The sequence below is a fragment of the Balaenoptera physalus genome (assembly GCF_965194825.1).
Source record: "Balaenoptera physalus genome assembly, chromosome: 19".
NCBI classification, from domain to species: domain Eukaryota; kingdom Metazoa; phylum Chordata; class Mammalia; order Artiodactyla; family Balaenopteridae; genus Balaenoptera; species Balaenoptera physalus.
Window position 1 is genome coordinate 59951895 of NC_138900.1, and position 16059 is coordinate 59967953.

The 16059-nt window shown below is 44.4% G+C and overlaps 1 long non-coding RNA gene across 1 annotated transcript in view; it reads left to right on the forward strand.

Moving 5' to 3' along the window:
* Positions 1-16059, forward strand: part of LOC309649344 — a 979232-nt gene that overhangs the window by 38291 nt on the left and 924882 nt on the right. The window lies entirely within an intron of this gene.

Consider the following 16059-nt stretch of genomic DNA (forward strand, 5'->3'; position numbering starts at 1 on the left):
TAGACTATTATCACTTTGCATCTCATACACCAAGTCCTGGCTGTCAGAAACTTCTCTTCAGGACCTCGAGTCTGCATCTGCTCTTGCCATGGGGTATTATTCCACATCCCTCTATACTCCCTTCTCTTCCCTGGATAACTCAGCTGTCAGATCTTTACCTAGAAGTCACTTCCCCCAGGAAGCATTGCCTGGACTGCCCTGGCTGGATTCAGTATTCCCGAGCCCTTTGTATTTCTCTTCTGCATATTCCAAGTCATGTAAGGCTTGTGGGTTTAAATTACCTGTTTCCCTAACCAAACTGCAAGATCCCTCCAGGCAGGGCTCTTGTCAGTGTTGTCCCCGGTGATGGGTAAGTGGACAAGAAAGGCAGTGGAAGTTTCTAGCATCCAACCCCAAGGAGCATCCTCAAGACTTCCTTCCGCCAGCAAGCCTCCGCAGACGTCTCAATGCACACACTTCTGTCCTTCCCTGACTTGAGGCCTGAGATCTGACTGGGGGAAGCAGTCTCTGCATCGTTCTGATGAACCGCCTCTAACTACAGCAGGGTTGTTTTAGGTTTTTTGAAAGCTGTGTCCCAGCCCAAGTTATAAGGATCTGAAGAGCTGAACCACTGTATGAAATTTGTTTTTACATTTTCTCCAGAATTTCTCTATTAGCCCAGATCAGACATTTGGTAAATAGGTGCTGACCCGGGGAAAAATAATGATGAGACAACATGGTGTCTGAAAGTCCAGCAACCTAGTTATTAATCATTGACTTTCTCACATGGGAAAGGGGACCAAACTTTAAGGGGAGAGACACTTAAATTATGCCTTTTTAAATTGGTGGTTGGGGGAAGAGGAAAAATTAAAGCCCCTCTATTTATAATCAAAGGAGGGAGGGGAATAAAATTGAAGGGTAAAAATAAGAAAATGTGACATGGGTAAGTTCTTCAAGTTAATGCCCCCAGAATATTTATTGAATTTACATTAGGAGAATATTATGGAAGACATACTATGTACAAGCCAGTGTGTACCTGCCCTTGTGGATTGCATAGTACATGTAACAAGTAACTTCCATAAGAGATCACAGGCTATTTTGAGCTGGTGGAGCAGAGAAAGCAGTCTGGGAAGGCTTCTCGGAAGAGGAAGGACATTCTGTATAGAGTTAGCATTGAGGACAAATGTGGGGAGATGGGAAACACGCAGATGAGAAAGCTGTCCGCTACAGGAAGGTCCCCAAGCGTGAGCAGTTCTGTGCGACGGTGATGGACTGAACAAGGACCAGAGAAGGAGGCCTTTGCTCCAAGAACTGCGGGTCTGTGAACGCTCCTCAGCACTCCTGCCTCATGCTATGAAGAGGGCTCCTATCTTAGGACTGGTCCAGGGAGCGCTTCTCAAACCTGAGTGTCTATCAGAATCCTCTTGGGGGCTTCTTAAAATGCAGATTTCCGAAATGCAGTTTGCATTTCTTAAAATGCAAACTCCCTCTGAAGTTTCTGATCCAGTGGGTCTGAGGTGAGGCTGGAGAATTCCATTTCTAGCACGTTTCCAGGTGAGGCCGAGGCTGCTGGCCTGGGACCCACCCTTTCAGAGCCCCTGGCGCAGCTAGTCCCCAGGTAAACATCAAGTCTTAGCTGAGAATGGGGTGGGGGGCCAGAATGGGATCAAAAAATGTGGCCCACTGGTGGCCAAGTCCTTGGTGCTGGCCTCGGGGACACTCCGAGAGCCACACCGCTCCCCAGTTTAACACCTGCCAAGGTCCAGCGTCCCGTGGCAAGGCCATGCGGGGCCCGCACCCGGCACTCTGCAGAGTTTCCCAACCCCAAGAACTCACACCTGGCAGAAAAGAGTGTTGGGGCCTTGCAATGTCCATCTAGATACCCGAGACTTGGCTCCCGTTGAAACAAAATGTGCCTGCGTTAATTATTCCAACCAGTGAGGGCCTCAGAAGCATGGCGGTGGCTAATTACAAAGCCTCCCGCCTGCAAGCGGACTCCAGATCAGGCGGTTCTGGGTTCTAATGGCGCCATTCACTCCGATTAGGCATTGCCGCCCTTCATTATTGCCGCTGTTAACATCTGAATCTGAGTTTCTTCATCTTTGAAGTAGGGATGAGGTCGCTTTATTGTTTCAGTTTGGGCGCCTGCTCGCTGTTTATTAAATGCTAATTAGTACATGATAAATGCAATTAGAGGGTCGGAGCTGACTGTTCAAACCCTCCTAGCCGCTCTGCTGGCCAGTGGGGCCAGGACCAGTTCTCCAGCTCAAGGGAGAAGAATAGGGCAGCAGAAGGAGTCTTAAGGAGCGTGTTTGTTACCAAGGCCAAGTTCCAGCTGTTTCGATGTTTGTACCTTTCATCCAGTTTCCATTTATTTTATATGTTATTCCTTCCCTTCCCTGAAGGCAATGATGGAGACACCTCTCAGGCACACCTGCCCCTGCTGTAGGACACAGAGGCTGTGGCCGGCTGCTTGTTTGGCTCGTGGTACTAATGAGAAGGCCCCAGGCGCCTGGTTCCAGGTGTTACTTCAACCCATCAATGATCCCAGTTCTGAGGTCTCTGAGATGTTCTCTGTCTTTCCCTCATGAGCACAAGAAGCCTTCTGTGCATTAGGAGGCTTCTGCCTTCTTTTCAGATTCCACATATAAGTGAGATCACACAGTATTTGTCTTTCTGTGTCTGGTTTATTTCACCTCATGTGACGTCCTCCAGGGTCATCCATGTTGTTGCAAATGACAGGATGTCCTTCTTTTTATGGCTTAATAATATTCCACTGTGTGTGTGTGTATTGCATGTATATATGTGTGTGTGTGTATATATATATATATATATATAATTTTCTTTATCCATTCTTCCACTGTATCATTTTCAGTTATACAATGAATACGTTCTGGGGCTCTAACACACAGGCTGGTGACTCTAGTTAATCACACGGCATTGTATATACCTGAAATTTATTAGAAGTAGATCTTGAGTCTTCTCACAACACACACGCACACAGGTAACTATGTGAGATGTGGCCGTGTTAATTACCTTGATTGTGGGGATCATTTCACAATGTATATATATGTCAAATCCCCCAGTTGTACACCTTAAATATACACAGTTTTTGTCAATTAAACCTCAGTAAAACTGGGGGGAAAAAGAAAACTATAAAAAGAAGAAGGCCTCTTTCTCTCCCGGCTCAAGAACTCATTTGAGGCAGAAGAAGAAGGGATAGATGACCCTGCCCTCTTTTTCTCCAGGAAGCGAATGTGTGCCTAAAATGGCCTCCTCCTCCAGGTGAGCTTTCCCTGCTGGTGCTGTCCTGGGGTTACCCCAGCTGCAGGGGATTCTGGGAGAGCCAGCATCTCCTGGGGGGTGAACACATGGCTGCCCTGGACGAAGTCAGGGTCTTCTGAGCAAAGACAAAGGAGAGGATGGGTTTGGGGTGAGCAACTGCCCACATCCATCTGATGGCTGAGTTTGGAGGCATGTTGCACTGGGCTGGAAATCCCTTCCCTGCCACTTGCTAGATGATGAGCTTGGGCAGTCTTGAACTTTCCAACTTCATTATTTGTCTAATTGTGGTAATAATCCCCCCACCCTGCCCCCGAGGCATCTGTGAGGGTTAAGTGATGTCACATATGAAATCACAAAGCACAGCCCCCAGTATGTGTTCCATGAAGAGTAAACTATTATAATTAGTAATGAGAATGACAATATTCCTCCTTAATTCCACGGGCCCCGGCTTGGCCCCTAAACACAGTATGTGCCATTTTCCCAGAGCCCTCCCGGACAGCCAGGAGGAGCGCCTCTGCCCCGTTGTCACTAGAGGACACGGCCTCTGGATTCCTTCCCGCAAGCTGGACTTTGTTCACCCCTGCGGAGAGCGTATCCGGAAAGCATATGGGCGCTGTAACAGCAGCTTGGTTTGACCTTTAAGCTCTAGGAGCATAAAACCTCCTAGCGTCTTGTTTTTCACGGCTAGAGTCCACACTGCCGGCTCCCCGCTCCCGTGGGCTGGCCCAGGGCCAATCTGCTCTCCCAGAACTGGGAAGAACGGAGACAAATGACCCCACATTGATACGTAACTTGCCCTAATATTGACCCTGGCCCTGTGGTCAGTGATTCCCATTGTGGGTAAATGATTGGACTGTTTTGGCTTTTACCCCGTTTGACTTTTCCACCCTCTCCACCCCTGTTGTGAACAACGAAAGGAAACTCAGTTCATCGAGTGATATGATTAAGACTCCTGCTATTGCCCTTTGGTGGATATGGCCGCCAAGCTGGCAGTATTTCTTCTGAATCAGCTAGGAGACTGTGATTGTCCTTCATTCAACACAAATGACAAAGTAGAAGCCCCCCCACTGGAGTTGCAGCTATGTTACAGGATCCAAGAAAACAGTGATAATGATAATTATTAATTACTATTAATTTATGATAATAATTGTTACTAACATTAATTGAGTGCTCAAGATGGGCCTGGTGTGATAAGTGCGTTAGACTAGATGCAATCATTCATTCCTCTGTTACTCATACCTGCTAAGCTCTGAATTAGGCACCACCTTAAGTTCCTGCCCTGTGTGGGGATTCAGGTCACGATTAGGTCTGGTGTCATCAGGGCTGTGAGGGAGGCCATACTAAGGATTATCTGTAGTGATAATATTATAGTTACAAGGTCTTAACTGAGTGTTTACTGCACAGTAGGCGTTCAAGACACATTCTGTTTTTAGCTATACCTCTTCATAGGTTCTCTTTGTAAGCCTATTTTCTAGATGAGGCAACTGAAGTTCAGCAATGGTTAAGTAACCAGTCCAAGGTCACACAGCTGGTGAAAATCTGCTTCTGGCCGAGTACAGAGCCCAAGCTGACACCAGAGCTGGGCTGCTTGCCCCAGCTCTGCCTCTTGTCAACTTTGCCACCTTGGACAAGTTGCTTAAGCTCTCTGGACTTGGTTTCCCAATGTGTAAAATGGGCTTATAGTCTCACTGACTTACTTCATGTTGTGATAGTGAAGAGTAAATGAGTTGGCAGGTGCAAAATGCTGGGGCCTTCTATGCCTACCTATCACCCGGTAAGGACAGGTCTCTAGTGGGGCTGGAGAAGTGACGGCTGGGCTGAGCTTTGAAGGGTAATTAAGAATTACCCAGGTGGGGAAGAGAGCTTTTGCAGAGGCAATGAAGTCTGGGAGGCATGGAGAGCCGAGAGGATTCACTAACAGCTCAGGAGAGCTGAAAGTCGACTGTGTGCCCGGAGGTGGGTGGAGCAGAGAAGCAGGTAGAAGCAGGATTCCAGAAGGTTCTGAAGAGGACTCGGAGCCTCCTCTAAAGGCAGTGGGGAGGCAGTAAGAGTGTGAAGCAAGGAAATGCCTCTTTCTTCCCCTAAAGAAGAAATGACTCTAGACTCCAACTCCAGGACCAGAAGTCCTGCTCTAGCCCATGCTGGAGAGAAGACTCACTTCTTGTTGACCAAAGAAACGCCACTTCCTCCTAACCCTCCTCTGGGACTGGCCGTGGCAGGCCCACAGCTGGCTCTTTTCCAACTCTCTCCCGGCTGACCTTCTGCAGGGGTTCCCAGCCCATGCAGAGGGCAAGGTCGGGGTGCAGGGGAGGTCACTGGCTTGCTTGTTACCTTATAATCTGTGGGCGAGGGCTGCACCCTTCAAGGGCGAAGTTCACAGTCAGGGAACCCTCGCCATGATATGATCCCTGGCTTTTAAATACCCCGGGCTCTGAGGTCTGTCTGAGGGGGGACCAGGCTGAAATGACGGGCTCCTACTTGCAAAACAGGGAACCATGGGTTTAAAAATCCCCCTGAGGGAACCTGCACTCACCAGGCCCCAGACCCTCAGAGGACCGTTTGTGCGTTTGAAGGGCTGGGTCAGCTGCTGGGCCCACAGGGACCTTGCAGCCAGTTCTGTTCTCAGGAGAGTGCCCCCGAGGTGGAGAAATGGAAAATGGGGCTCCTGGTGGGCCCTTTGCTGCCCAAGGGAAGAGGGCTGGCCTCCACATTTTCCCAGATCCATGTGGGCAGCTACAAAGGAGCTTTTGAGGATAAACAAATACGGAATTGAGAAAATAAGGAAGGAGCTGGCATCTGAGGAATGCGAATATTTAGAAAATGCTGGTGTGTGAAGACAGAGCAGGCTGTTCTGTTATAGGTTAGATGCCTGATGGCCTGGGACAGGGGAACTGCAAAAAAGGAAAAAAAAAAAAAAATCTTGGTGGAAACAAGGTTTCTTCAGGGTGGATTGTTTCCCACAGGCAAAAATGAAGGGTGGAAAGCACAGGACTTTGAGGGAATAGTATGGAGGCTATTCTATCACTTCACGTTGTAGTCAACCCAATATTATGAAATACCACTAGCCACTGCTCTCACATTGTCATAGTTTATTTTAATTCTTGTATTATTATTATTATTATTACTATTTGTTTCTGTGCTGAGAGACCCAAGGGGTTTGCATCCATCAGTTTCTGGAGAGGATCGGCATGGTAGCGCATTGGATGACAGCTAACCACAGCAGAAACAGGTTAATAGGGAAATTCAGGGTCAAAACCAAGGGCGAGCCTGGTTACCATATTCTTTAAGCTTCTGCAGACAGTGGCAAAGGGCAAGTAACTAATTGTGTACACAGTCAACCTTAAATTTGCAAATACTTTGATCCTTCCTTGAACACACCCTAGATCCCTTTACTTGCTTCTTGCCTCCAGCAATTTTGTTCGTTCATTCATTCATCTATTCATTCGCTCAACGACCATTTTTGCACATCTGATAAGCACTGAAAGTTACCGTGTTAGTCGGGTTGTCCTCCGTGAGCTTTACATATACCGCGCTGTCACATTTACTCATTACTGCAGGGTCTGTGCCATTACTGACCCCATTTTAAAGATGGTGAAATGGAGCCTTAGATTTGTGTTTGCATCTAATGCCACTATAGTAAATTACTACGAACTTAGTGGTTTAAAGCAACACGAGCGTATTATCTTACGGTTCTGGAGGTCAAAGTCCAACGTGGGTCTCACCGGGGCTAAAATCAAGGTGTCGGCAGGACACACTCCGTTCAGGAGGCTCTAGCCACGAATCCATGCACTTGATTCCTCTGGCTTCCGGAAGCCGCCTGCATTTCTTGACTTGTGTCTCCTTCCACCTTCAAAACCTGTGACAGAGGGTCTGGTGTTTTTCATATGGCATCACTTCAGCACTGACTCCATTTCTGCCTCTAGCTTCCAGTTTTAAGGACGCTTGTGATCACACTGGGCCCACCCGGATAATCCAGGATGAACTCTCTATTTTAAAGTCAGCTGGTTAGCAGCCTTAATTCAGTCTGCAACCTGAGTCTCCTCTCGCCCATTAAGGTCACATATTCACAGGTTCTGGGGATTAGGAGGTGGCCCCCTTCAGGGTCCCTTGTTCTACCACAGTGTAACTGACTCGTTCATGGTCACATGGTCAGTGAGTGGCAGGCCTTGCGTGCCAGCCGTGGTGACTTGGCTCAGCCTCTGCTTTTTCCCTCCTCTCTCGATCCATGTGCCAAGGGCCCAGCTGGGGGCTGAGGACACAGGAGTATGAAATACCCTCAGACTCTGACCTCATGGCTCTTCTGTTCCATTGGTGCCTTGGAGCAGGATCTCATACACTATGGGCCAGAAGAGTTTAAGGCACTAAAGGATGGAGAGAAGTTTTAAGCTAGAGGTAGTGCAGGAAGAAGTTATCCTAAATTGAGCACACTGAGTGAACATTTTCGGACCAAGGAGGGGTGGGTGAGGAGGTGGGCACTGAAGGTAGACTGGAACAATAATTAAAGACACAAGTAGAGCCCACTGGGGACCTGCCTGGGGCCAGTCCCTTTGCCCCCACTTTGACTACGTGTTGACCTGTGCGAAGTTTGTGTCCCGGTATCCTTGTTTTCATGCACTTTGTACGTGCCCACATGCACACTCGTGTGTTTGCACTGCCTTGGGCTCTGTGGCACTGTAGTCAGGCCCAGGCATCCACACAGCCCTGGGAATGTCCAGGCCTTGGGGCTGCCTAATCAACCCTTGAGCATTGCTAGCTGGGGCATCACTCCTGGGTCTTCTGGAGGCCCAGCTATGAGTGCAGTCACAGGCCAAAGGAGAATAGATGGAGTTGGCCTCCAAAGCCAGACTCACATCTTCCCCAAAGTCTGCTCCCAACCAGGCACCCATCACCTTTCCACCCTTTTGGGATTAAAACACCTGAATTGGAGCCCAGTCTCTGCCAGCTGTTGACTGGTGGACGCCAACCTCCTTGAGCCTCAGTTTCCACATACGTAAAAATGGGCATAGTAATATTACCTCTAAGGAGCTATTGAGAAGATGAGTTGAGATGAATATGAATGTGCTTTGTGGCTGTAAGGCACATGTGAGCAAGCTGTATTATTAAAGCAATGCATGCCAGTGTAATAACGGGCTTCCTCAGATGCCTGTGATAGACCCAGCTAAACTACAGAGATAGGACTCTAGGAATAAGAGGAATTGTTTTTAACAAATCACTACAGAGATCACTTATTTAAGTGAAATTTGTCCCCTTGGAATACCAGACACATATCTGAGCATAATCAAAATGTTCTCATTTAATTTCCCTTTTGAACCTAGGATAGTCATTTGGATTCCTCAGTGAAAGCAAGTCTCCATCTCTGAAAGTAGACTTCATTTTTTTTTAAAGCCAAAACACATCTACTGCCAAATCTTATTAATAAGGAGGAGATAATGGTTTGGGGCCAAAAAGTTTTTCTTAAACGCCATGAACTGGCCAAGGGAGATGTTCCCAAGAAACAGTTTTCGGCTTGTTTTTGCACAGCTGGTGGCGTCGCAATCAGGGAGAGCTTCTCCAGGGCAAGTATTTACCTGCAACCATCAGATGTGGCCAGGCTGTCAGATGGCTTATTATGCTCGTTTGTCACAGCAGAGGTTTTGCTACAAAGGCTCCTCCTAGCACTCAAATCCCCCCAAACACACAGCTTTCTTTACCTTATATTCTGGGCCTAGGAGAGAGTATAGCTTTGGTATCAACATACAAGGGTGAGGTTTGAGAAACTCGCCACCTGATTTCTGATCCTGGCTCCAACACTTGCTTGCCAGGTCATCTGGGGAAGTCTCTGAACTTCACTACTTTATTTTATTCATTGATTATTCACCCAGCGATTCTCAACCGAGGGTGACTGTCCCCCTGACCCGGCACATCTGACCATGCCTGGGGCCATTACTGGTTGCCATAACTGGGGTGGGGAGAGTGTGCTACTGGTACCTAGTAGGTCACGGCCAGGGATACTGCTAAACATCCTACAACGCACAAGACAGCTCTGCCAACAAAGAATTATCTGCCCCCAAATACCCACAGTGTTGAATTTGGAAACCCTTGTACTAAATAGAATTAATATTAGTACCGATCTCCCAGGGCTGCTGTGAGGATTGAATGAGGTAACGTATCCAAAGTGTTTACCGTGTTGCCTGATGCGTGTTGGGATGCAGTTGGTGTTAATTACATTAATGAATATAAGCAGTATTTTGACTATGATGTTCAACCTGCTGGTATACCCACCACCCTTCTCTGTTCTTTGCACCCTCACTACTACTGAACACCCTCATTTTGATATGCATTTTCACAGAGGCCTTTGGAGACAGCAAAGTGGTCATCTAGCAGGTTAGTGGGGGAATGGATCTTCTGTCCTTGGAAATTCTCACGCCCTGTCCCACTACTAGCAAATTCTTCATCCTGGGGTGAAGGCCAAACACCATTATGAATATTACTACCTCAATTAAAACAATTGTTCCCATGTATCTGGTGCTTTACATAAATTATTTCAATTTCATATTTCCTATAACTCAGAAATGGTATTACTATCGCCCAGATGGCCGAGGCTCAGAAAATATTAAGTGGCTTGGACAAAATTAAAGGGCTAGGAAGAGGCAATAGCCAGATTTAATCCCACATCCATTTTGACAAATATCGTACATTCTATGATCCCTGATGTTGAGTAGAGACGTGGTGAGGAAACTTGCTGTCTGGCCATGGGACCAGCGCTCTGGACTAAACACCTGCTCCTTTCCTAAAGAATTCGTGTTTGCTTCTCTCAGCTTGGTAGCATTGAGGAGAGCTGTTAGCTGCCTAATTAAACATATTTGTTTCAGGCGTGAAAATGGTCTTAGTTAAAACCTCTGAGTATCTGTAACTTGTCTTTCAAGGGGTATTAAAAATTCATTTTCTAGAACACTGATAGATCTCCATCTGCCCCCTCCCAAGCAACAGAATCTATGTCTTCACAATCCATAATGCAAACTCAATCTTGGAAGGAATGTTAAAATGATAAACATGTTACTTGTGATGTGTGGCTGTTTAATGATGATGCCATCGAGCAGGGAAATGAGACCCATGTCAGATGTGGTTTTGAAGGAGAGCCCTGCAGGAGGCAGAGACTTTCAAAGAGATTTTTCTTCTTGGGAAGATCGTGTTGCGTATGTACCTCTCTTTCCAAAGCTTTTTAAAAACACATTGGCCTTTCTGCTTCCTCTCTGACTCATGTTTCAAAAGTGTGTGGATCTATTCGTTTTACAATTTCTCTTACTAAATGGAGTCATAATTGATTATTCCTTGAATTTAAGCTTTTGTGATTGTAGCTGTTAACTTTTCATTGTGGTTATGATGAAAGTATCGGCGGGGAAAAGGAGAGGGTGGTTTTCTTAGCATCTGATTTCTGAATGTACTCTCTGATTTTCTCATCTTCTGAAAGGCAGTATAAATGGGATGGCTCAGTGTCGAAAAACACAGAGATGAACAAGTGTCTTAAGTTTCTCCTTATGTTCACAAAATTGAATTCGTGGACCAAGTTTGTAGAAAGATCTCCACACCAACAGCTCAACTGCCCAGCTTTATCCTGCAGCATTTTAATCTGGTCTATTCTCCTGGTCACAGAGCCTTGCTACTTTTAAGTGTGGTCAACAGACCAACATTATCACCATTACCTGGGAGCCTCTCAGAAATGCAGAATCTATGCTCCACCCCAGAACCACTGACTCAGGATCTGCACCCTTATGGAGAGCCCCAGGTGATTCACGGGCATGTTGAAATTGGAAAGACACTGAGTATAGAGTCCCTTGTTCAAAGCCATATTACCAGTCATGGTATCGGCCTTAGACTTCCTCCCTGTTGAAAGAGGCTGTGGGATATAAGCTCCTTTCCAGTCCTGAAGTTATGGACCTAACAAGCACTGAGCATCTTTTTTATGTCATCTTCCATACAAGACATTGGGGCATCCTTCAAGCACGGTTCCTGTCCCCTGATGCTTCTCCATGCACAGGAGACAGAGGACAGAGCAGCCCTCTTGAATAGAATATTCTGCAATGTTCTAGATCATATATATATTAGCCATGCCAGGCTCTTGAGCACTTGAAATGTGGCTGGTGCAACTGAGGAACTGCACCTTGGTTTCATTTTCATTAAATTTAAATAGCCATGTCTGGCTAGTGACCACCATATTAGATAATGCAGCTGCAGAAGATACCAACATGCTTATGAGAATATGAACAGGGTCTGTAGGAGCAGTAAGAAGGGAGGAGATCACCCAACCTGGGCCAGTGCCTGGCATCCAGGCATCTTGGTTGATGACATGGAGAGGACTCAGGGACCCTCCCCTTGGGAGGTTTAAAGTCCACCACAAGCTCTTTTCCCACCTTATCTCACACTTCCAGCCCTCCCTCCCTTCAGAGTTGAAATCGTCCTTGCTTTCCATGTACAAGCTTCCTAAAATCTTCTTTTTCCTTCTTCTGCCTAAAAGAATTCCTTTTCATCCTTTAAGATCAAATCCAAAAGCCTGTCTTGAAATTCCAGGTCAATATCACTTCCATTTGGCTCCTTTGTCCCAATGCCCCATTTGTCTCTACCTGGGTAGAAGGTATCAAGGCCCAGGAAGGGAGGATGTGGTTGGGAAGTGGAAAACCAGGACCTGAAGTTCTACAGATTGGATGTGAATTCCAGTCTAGCTTTGTGAACTTGGGCCAGTTTTATAATCTCTCTAAGCTGCAGCTTCCACATTTGTTAGATGGCGGTTAAAAAAAAAATAGGCTTATAAGTTGATTGTGATTTAAATGATTGTCTGCATGTAACTTTTAGCTCAGTGCCTAGTATGTCATGAGCCCTTGAAAAATACATTAATAGACAACCAACAGCAACCTACTGTATAGCACAGGGATCTATACTCAACATCTTGTAATAACATATAATGGAAAAGAATCTATACATATATAACTGAGTCACTTTGTTGTATACCTGAAACTAATACAACAATGTAAATCAACTATATTTGAATAAAAAAATATTTATTATTTGTACTACATTTTTATCAGCATATCCTCCTCCATATTCTTGTATTACTGATGTCTAATTACAAAATGATGTGGTATGAGCTCTCGTAAAAATCTTTTCATGTCTCCTTTTTACCCCATAAAATGGCTGGCACAAAGTTGGTGTTTAATGAGTATTTAATGACTATATGAACAAATTAATGAGGGGATGAGTATGTGGATGAATGAATGGTTAGATAGATAAATGCCTGACTGGCCCATGGAGATGTCCATTGAAAACAGCAATCTCTCCCAGGGCCAGTGACATTTGAAAGTGACCATCATATGGGATAATGGTCCCTCCCCTAAATGCCCTACCCTCACCTACTGCCTGATGAAAAGAACAGTAATTAAAATACAAGAGGCATACCTTGTTTTATTGTGTTTCGCAGATATTGCATTTTTTACAGACAATGTTTGTGGCAACCTTGCATCCAGCAAGTCTATTGGCGCCATTTTTTCAACAGCATTTGCTCACTTTGTGTCTCTGTGTCACGTTTTGGTAATTCTCGCGATATTTAAAAATTTTTCATTATTATTATATTTGTTATGATGATCTGTGATCAGTGATCTATGACTGTATTAGTGCAAAAAGATTATGATTCACTGAAGGCTCAAATCATGGTCAGCATTTTTTAGCAATAAAGCATTTTTAAGTTAAGGTATTTACATTGGTTTTTTAGACATAATGCTATTCCACACTTAATAGATTACAGTATAGTGTAAACATAACTTTTTTAAGTGAAAGTACAGTTGACTTACAATATTATATTAGTTTCAGGTGTACAACAGTGATTTGCTATTTTAATAGATTTTACTCCATATAAAGTTATTATAAAATATTGGCTATATTCCTTGTTCTGTACAGTTAAACATACATTTTCTATGCACTGGGAAACTCAAACATTCGTGTGAGTCAGCTTGACTGTGGTGGTCTGGCACTGAATGTGTAATATCTCTTCCTGTAATAAGTACTTCTTCACTACAAAGAATAAGAAAATGTCAGGGGAAAATGACAGAAGAATTTTAAAACAAAATCCCATCATCCATACAAAGTTACTGAGTCTTAGCAGGTTAAACTATATCCTTCCAGGCTTTTTTCTGTGTATATATTTTTTAAAAATCTATGATTATATTGTATTTGTAATTCAGCTGCACATTTTCAAAATTAACAAAGAGATTGTGACACACAACACTAAGTTGGTGACTATTTGGAGCAACTGGGGCTCTCATAGGCTGCTGGGAAAAATCAAAATTAGTACAATCCTATGGAAAACTGTTTGGTGGTCTCTGCTAAGGCTGAATATATGTAGAGCCAATGATCCTGCAGTTCGACTTCTAGGTACATACCCAACAGACCCGTGTGCATATGATCACCGATAGCAGCCCACACAAGAATCACGGCCACACTACACGTGACGGGTAACACTGGAAACCACCCAGATGCTCGTCCACAGTGAAGCGGGTACATAACTGTAGTATATTAATACGATGGAATGGAGACGAGGAAACTACAACTCTGCCCAACAACAGGGATGGATCTTACAAACAAAATATTCAGAGGAAGAAGCCAGGGACTAAAGAATACACATGGTAGGATTCCACGTATCAAGTTCAAAACCAGGCAAAACTGGTCGTAACCCTGGGAGGAAGTAATGATCAGAACGGGGCACCAGGAGGGCTTTGAGGTGATGTATTTTTGCATCCAGGTACCAGTTGTCTGTGTGTGTTCATTGAACTGTACGCTTATGATTTATGCTTTTGTCTGTGTCTGTTCTACTTCAATAAAACCTACTTTAAAAAAATCTCCCGTGACATTTTTGTATACTCCTTTTGTAAGCTCATGTTAATGACTGCAAAATGTTCCATTTAGTTGATGTGCCACATTTACCTAACTATTTTCCCATGATTAGATACTTCTTTCTTCCTGTTCTTTCCACCCTTTTCAACAACGCTTTGATGACAATCCTTGTATGTGCTTGGAAATGTGGATAAAGGCTTATTTCCTTAGGATTGATCCCAATAAGTGAAATGAAAGGGTCTGGAGGCTCTTGGTGCTATTCCAAATTGCACAGAAAGGGCTGCTTTGATCGTCATTCTTGTTGCTGGTTTATTTGTTTGCATGAAAAAAGTTCATATCGTCAGGGTTCTGAGCAATTTAGACTTTCAAGAGTATTGGATGAGCGTGAACATTTGATCATACCCCTACCAACTGTGGGCTCTCTCAAGGAAAAAAAAATTTTTTTTTCGAGGAAAAACAGTCTAAGTGAGAATTCATGGTTCTCACTTTGAATTCTGTTTCCCCGGGGATGGCTTTTCCAGCATTAAGCAAGAAGGCGCCTCTTTCTCAGGACCCAATTTCCCATCTCAAGGAAAAGCCAAGCACAACCTGCTAAGTGCAGAGGGGGCTGAGAAGTATAGATTCCCACACAGAACACAGGCGATTTCATGCACAAAATGGATATTTTGCTCCGTTTTGCTGAGCTGAAATCAAGGTGCGCACTGGAGGCCTGACAGGTCCTTAGCTGTAGCAGCACAAACGTGCTGTTACAAGACTTGAAAACTGTTTTGAAAGATTTGCTTAGTTTTCCAAAAAGAACTGTCAGTTCCCAGCTAGCGTGAGGCTGGCTGCTGAGGTGGGGAAGGAACCAAAAAGATAAATAAGAATACGAATCCAAATACATACATACATACATACATATATATATATATATATATATATATATACACACACACACACACACATATATATATATATCAGTGTTTTTTTAAGTAGTAAGCAATTATTTTTTCTAGTTGGAGTCTATTTGACATACAATATTATGTTAGTTTCCATACAATCTTCATGTTAATGCCAGGAGGATTCAACAGCACAGCGCCGGGTTTATACAGATGCCAAAACACCCCCAAGAGTCACAAGCAATCTGACAAGTTGAGGCTTGAAACCAGAAATAGCAGAATTGATTTAAGACATTCACTCTCACATCCAGTTCACCCTAAGAAGAGATTTGGAGTCTAATGATCCAGGCTGGGGCACTGAAATAAATGTTCTGGTCATTCTTCTTAAAAAAGGAAGTGAAATAGAAAAAAAAATCTTTGGGATATAGAGGCAACTGGTTTCCATGTTGGGTTTTAGCGAGGAGATAAAGATTATTTTCTGAGCATTCCTTTGGCTTTCCAGGAGGTGACAGAGGGGATATTTTTGTCCTGTAAATTTTACTCACTAAGAAAATGTGGTTGTCTGACCCAAAGCACTGCCATAGACTTTTTGCTGTGAACCCCACAGCAAAAGGAGTCTGTGACTCACAGGTAAAAAAAATTTTTTTGGTCATAAATCAGGTTTTACTCTGAATAAGATGGTAGACCAAGTCAAAAGAGCTGGTTCTAGGGACAAAGCTAATGATCTGGCTACTGCCTTGGTGGTCCTGCTATATCAAAGGCAGAATTCCGAGGGGGGGGGCACTTGTAGGGGGGACAGGGGAAGGGATCAATCGGGGGTAGAGGGGTGCTGCGGGGGTCCCGTGAAACTCTCTACCCCTTTCCCCATGTGTGAAAATCATACACCTAACAAAATCGTTCAATTGTTTTTCCTATAAGTCAAATGAAAAGTTGGCATTTTATTTCATTGAAAGCAATTTATAAAAAGCAACTGTACAAAAATATATACGTAAATATACTATAAGTGCTTTTTGCAGCTGTAATAACTAAAGCTAGCAGGAAACACACTATATATCTA